General features: G+C 48.2%; 1 long non-coding RNA gene across 5 annotated transcripts in view; it reads left to right on the forward strand.

The window, feature by feature from the left end:
- LOC101698669 (uncharacterized) overlaps nt 1-1,323 on the forward strand; it is a 120,283-nt gene extending 118,960 nt beyond the window's left edge. For all 5 annotated transcript variants that reach the window (XR_015445172.1, XR_015445173.1, XR_015445174.1 and 2 more), the window contains one exon: nt 654-1,323. This is a non-coding gene — a long non-coding RNA (uncharacterized LOC101698669). The remainder of the gene's footprint in view (nt 1-653) is intronic.
- The last annotated feature ends 4,677 nt before the right edge of the window (nt 1,324-6,000 follow it).

The raw sequence follows: 6,000 nt of genomic DNA on the forward strand, positions 1-6,000 counted from the left end.
GGCCATTTTCGCTATATTAATCCTTCCTATCCAGGAGCAGGGGATGTCTGTCCATTTTCTGATATCATCTTCAATCTCTCTTTTCAGAGTGCCATAGTTTTCAGAGAAGAGGTCTTTGATTTCTTTCGTTAGGTTGATTCCTAGGTATTTCAGTTTTTTGGATGCTATTGTGAAAGGAATTATTTGCCCTATTTCTCTCTCAGTGAGTCTGTCATTGGTGTAGAGGAAAGCTACACCAATGTTGACTTTGCTTTTGAAAATGATTAATTTAATAAACAAAGAAAGGTTCATGTGTAGAGAAAATTCAGTGACAGATTATTCTAATAATAAAATTTTTCACGAAGTAAGACTAATGATCAACTTAATTTTGCTTCTTTGAAATCTATTTAACCAAAAAGATTTAATCTGTTACCTCTGTATATAAAGAAGTCAGAAACACATGTTAAAAATTCATTGTCTTGTATTATCATTATTTAGTAAATCAATCTAAAAAAAGTAAATTACCAATTCCCGGTACCAAAAAAAAAAAAAAAGTAAATTAGAAGTGGTCAAATCATAGACCGGAGATTCAAATGCGTTTTAAAGCAAGAATTATAATTATTAGTTCCACACCACTGACGTCTGTGAAAGAACCTTTTTTTTTTTTTGTACAGGCAATCGAACTCAGGACCCTGCGCTTGCAAGGCAGGTGGTGGAACCACTGAGCTAAATCCCCAGCCCACCGTGAAAGAAACACTTAATGTTTTGTATCCTTGTTTTAATAGGAGATAGTATAGAGTACCATGCTAGTATGAAATTTTTTGCTTGGTATTTTCATGGATTATTACATGGATTATTATTTTTCTGTCTCAGACACTAGTTGTACTGAGCTTATTTATTTGCAGGTAAGAGGCTTTTGTATCCTATTTTAAATTTTTAAAAAAATTTTCTGGCACTTGGTATCAGAGAGAATGCTAAAATAACTGATTTTACAGGATTAATTTCAGCTCAACAGCTATTGTCTTGAATCCTTGTCAGATCCTGTGTCAGGCATGGAGTTCACGTATGCATCTAATCCTGTCTTCAAGTAGCTCTAGCGGATAAGACAGAGACCTGCTTACAAAGCCAACAATTCAGTATTGTGGATGTGCTTTCCAGAAGTGCAGAAAGAGCCCTATTGCCTGAGTTTTAAGTTCCGGATGCTTTGTGGAAGAGATGAATCTTGAGCCAATAACAAAAGCACTAGGCTGACCTGAATCACTACCATGCCCTTTGTGCCCCATACATAGAGCACACTCAATAACATTTGTAGAATGAGTAGAAGAATAAAAGAAGACTAAATGAGTGAAGTAGTCAATTAAGGAATGCATGAGTCTTTGAGAAACAAAGGAATGAATAAATGTGGTAATGGGAGTGTGAGGAGTGATGCAAATGAGCAAATCCATGAGTTCACCAGTGACCAAATCAAGAAGTGAATGACGGCATGGTGAGTTAGGGAGCGGATGAGGTCATGTGTACAGAAAGAGGTCGACACTGAGTGATGAGGACTGATGAGTCCCTGAGTGAATGAATGAGAGACCAATAGATCAGTGGGTCAGGAAATGAAAAATGAGTGTGGAGTGGAAATAAAGGAATGCCCATGTATGAGTCTATCGATGAGGGAATGAGTCCATGTATGTCAAATGAATGAATGAGCGACTAAGTCAAGGATGAGTAAGTGAATGAAGGCACACATAAGTGGAAGAGGAAGAGCTAACTACATCCACTGAGGACATAAATCCAGCAATGAATGAAAGGAGTAGGCATGTAGATGGATGAATGAATGCATTACAATTCAGGAAGGGAGAACGGAGTGGGGAGTGCATGAGTCAGTGTGTGTGTGACCAAGCATAAGTGCTCTGTAGTGTGAATGCGTGAGTGGAAGTGTGACTCAGTAAATGGGTGAGCGAGTACACTGGTCACGTGCAAGGCAGTAGTGCGTGAGCTTCCTGCACCTCCACTCCATCCCAATATTACAAAGAACGCAGCCACTCCCAGCCCAGCACCCGCCTACTCCACTCTGGACCTTTGTATTCCTGTCATCGCTGAGCTGAAGTGCCTTGAGGACCGGGAACTGGGTCAAATTATCTGTCTCCCTAGCTCCTGCTCAGCTCTGAGCCTGGTAGGCGCCCAGTAAATTATTGCTGAATGAATGAGCAAGTAACTAAAAATACAAGTGCTTTGGTGGGACCTGCGTGGCCTGGGAGCTGTTCTTTGGAGAAGCATGTGTGTGTCAGATGGTCTGTAGCATCCTCCCTTGGAATCCAGATTCATGCTTGAGTCCAGCTTCCTGTGCCTGGCGATGAGACGGAATAGTGGCTGTCCAGACTGCCCTGGCCCGTGGCCCGTCCTTGGGCAGTGCTGGCTTGGCATGCAGGAATGGAAGCCCTGGGTCTTCCTGAAAGCTGCCTTTGCCTCTGCCAAGACAGATAAAAAATAGCGCTGTCTTTTTTATGTACCTCCAGTGAGTGGGCCCAGTCCTTGCTTTTCCAAGCAAACTGACCCCTGCCCCCAACTCCTGTTGGGGGACTTCAGGTTAAGCATCTGCCAGAGGAAGCCCATCTGATGGGCTTGTGCCTTTTTTAACAGAAGCTTATCGTTGAGGCCCTTAGATGACCTGATCCTTGTCGTGTACATGTCATTGCACCTGGGAAATGGTACAGGTCACCCTTCTCTATCTCTACCCGAAGTAGCTATTATATCTGATGATTTCATCTGCACTTATTTAGACGCTCCCAAATTCTCCTGTTCTGGATGACGGAAGAGTTCAAATCAGTTCTGGGAGGGAGGCCAGTTTGGATGAGCCAGGCCTGATCAGGCCATGCACCCTGACAGAAGCAGTATAACTTGTCGCTTTACCAGGAGCAGACGACAAGAAAAGTGAGTTGGCGACACCCTGGCTCCAAGAGGCACTCGCCCGAGACCCACCCACTGTTCATCCCTCTCTACCGCCCTCCCCATGCTGAGAGCAGATGTGTGTCCAGGACCACATGTGCCCGGTCTTGACCATCCGTCTTCCTCTCTGCCTTGGCTGGCTTCTGACCCAACCTTGCATCCTTCCTTTAGCCCGGTGATTGGGGCTCAGCCATCTGATATGAGATGCAGCTGACTCCTCCACGAACTATGATTTGGGCTCAAATCACGAGTCTTCCTTCTTCAGAACAAGTCAGAGAGATGCCCCTGTGCTGATTTTGAACACCCAAGACTCATTTGGACTCCTGTCACTTTTGGCTCTTTTCCATTTGGGCAAGTTCTAGCTCCTCTGGAGAAGGGTTGAGAAGGAGTTGGAGGCAGGTTACACCTCTGCCTGCTGCAGCTGGACAGCAATACAGTACTGAGGACTTCCACTGGAATCTCCAACTCAGCTGGAAAGTGTGCAGACCGAGGAGTTAGGTTCCCGCTCACCCCCGGAGTCCATAGGTGAGGGAACCACAACGCCCTTACAGTGTTCAGCGACCTCCAGTTAATTTTCGTTTTTGGATCCCCCCCGATGTTACCCAGCCCTGCTTGTTCTCAGCCTAAGCCAGAGCCACCCATCTCTCCTACTTTCACAGCCCCTTGCCCTCTTTCTTAGCTCCCAATCCCTCTGTGTAAATCCACCCATTCTCATTCATCCCATGTTACGTGGTTAACTGTGAGCTGCCAATTCTCCCAGAGGCCTCTGCACTTCCTGAGAACAGGATCTTCTTGAAGGTCTGGACATCAGGCGATGCTTGGCCATCTTTCATTTATTTCAGAAATGCTGGGTCTTCGCTAACATCTAGAGTCTGTGTAGCAACTAGCAAGAAGACAGACATCAACTTTGCCCTCAGGGAGCTCTAAGTCCTGGGTAGGAATTAAATTTTAAACAAAGGTCCATGTAAAAATTATTTAATTACACTGGTGATAGTGCTATGAATCTAAGGTGCTGGGGGCTTTGTGAACCCGGCCAGGGGCGCTTTTCTTGACCCCCACCATGTCCCATTCCCTGCTTCCATGCCTTTGAGGAGGAGTTGAAAGAGGAACAAGGGTGTAGCTGTGCTTGGAAGTCACCACTGGCTTTGGATTTCTGGAGTTAGGCCGGTTGGGTCTTGGGACATCCTTGGAAGGAAGACAGATGAGTGTAAAGGGTTTCTGCTCCTTTCTTCTGGAGCAGCTGTGGGCAGCCACACACGCACTTCACGCGAGCACTGTGCGGATGAAGAGGAAAGCAGGCTCTACTAAGTGTTTCATCTTCCCTGGTTTAGCTCTCAAGTATTTGTTTTAGATGTTTTGCCAGATGACAGACTAAGGGTAGAATAGATTATGAGTTGACCTTTTCTTTTCCCTCTACGACATTTCGTTGTGAGATTCTTCAGATGGTTGCCAGAGAAACAGTTCTGTTGCAATGGTATTGTAGCATTCTGTGCCAGCCTGCCATCGGGCATGCGTCGTGTCAGCCGTCACCCCCAGTGTCTCCTCGCATGGCCTCCGCAGCTCATTCCCCACCAGAACCCCCCCTTCCCTTCAGCGTCTCCTGGGAGCCCACGCACGAGTCCCTTTTTCTCATTTCATGCTCTGCCACCAGCATCACCACCGACACCATTGTGCCATCTAAGTCACCCCCATCTGCCCTCCTCTGGGCTGGTGGAGTCTCCCTGAAATGCACACCCAGGTGTCTGTACTCCTGCAGGACCCAGGAATGAGGTCCGAGCTCTTTGGCCTCCTTCTGCAAGCTCTTCCTGGCTCGGCCTCTCTTGCCACCACCTGTTCTCTCACCCACACTCACAGCCGCTCCTGGCCCATGAACTTGAGTCCTGTTCAGAACATCTCCTTGCTTGCCACCCCGAGCTGACCTCGCGCCCCCAGGTAGGTGCTTGGTCTTCGATCCTTGACCCTCATGTCTAGTGCAGAGCCTGGGAGAGAAGTAGGCAGGCTGGCGCAGTGAAGGAATGAGTGAATGCACAAAAGCATGACTGTGAAGCCATACTAGAAACAATTCATGACCTTGGCAAGGACCCAGGTTCCTGGCGTTGAGGAGCAGTACCTCTGAGCTGGTCTCCTCTCCCAGCCAGCCCCACTCTATCCCCTGCCTGCGGCTCATTAGGAGACATGTAACCCTAACCCTTGAAATGGCCTGGGACAGAGCATGTTTTCACTCAGTGGCATGAACACGGGGATTTCATTCCCTTCTCAAATAAATCTCACTCCCCCAAGAAGCTTGGACAGGATGTGGGCAATTGGACGAGGGCTTGAAACTGAACATTTTGCAAAAGGCCTCTTTCAAAATCTGAAACCCCATGGCCACTGGCCAGAGCTGAGTCTGACTGGCAGGGTCGCTGGGGCTTCTGTCTCACGAAGGCCAGGGAGGGAAGATGGAAAACACAGGCCTGGCTCTCAGCAGCGGGCTGTTCGCAGAGCAGAATCCTGCGGTTAGCTTTTGCTTCTCTGCTGAAACTCGAGCGAGCTCCATCCCCTCCTCAGCTCCTCTTTCAAGCATCTGGCTGAAGTCTCGATTCCACCCAAATCCAGCAGGGAGTATGATTTCGTCCTGAAATCCATGGGATGGATGTGCGAGTGGAGTTTGGGCCCAGGCTGCAAGTGGTGCCTGGGGCAGAGCCAGCGAGGAGGCCAGAGAGCAGAGGCGAAGCTGAGGCGGCTGGAAACACCTGGCCGGCAGCACTCTTGCTCCACTGTCCCTGCTGTCCGCAGTGCGTGGACAGGGGCCTTGAGTGGCCTCTAGGCCAGGGAGATCTCATTCTCCTATTTTCTTTTGACTTTTTTTTTTCTGCCAGGAGGATGCCCGTGAAGAACCCTCCTGGGCCCTCACCACCAAAGGGAAGTTGGTTTCTTTGGCTCCTATCACAGTGTTGCTGTACCACGGGCCACACAGGGACAGGGAGCATGTGGCCAGGACATGGGACTCTGTCCTGGGACCAGTGTGGAGGGGGCAGGTGGACAATGCCTGGTCCGAGGTGACAGTCTCATGTCCCTGGCTCCTTCCACCCACAGCCCAGTCAGAGT

This window comes from Heterocephalus glaber, unplaced genomic scaffold (genome assembly GCF_053883595.1).
Source record: "Heterocephalus glaber isolate CG9 unplaced genomic scaffold, H.glaber_assembly_v1.0 deba00001608, whole genome shotgun sequence".
Taxonomy (NCBI): domain Eukaryota; kingdom Metazoa; phylum Chordata; class Mammalia; order Rodentia; family Bathyergidae; genus Heterocephalus; species Heterocephalus glaber.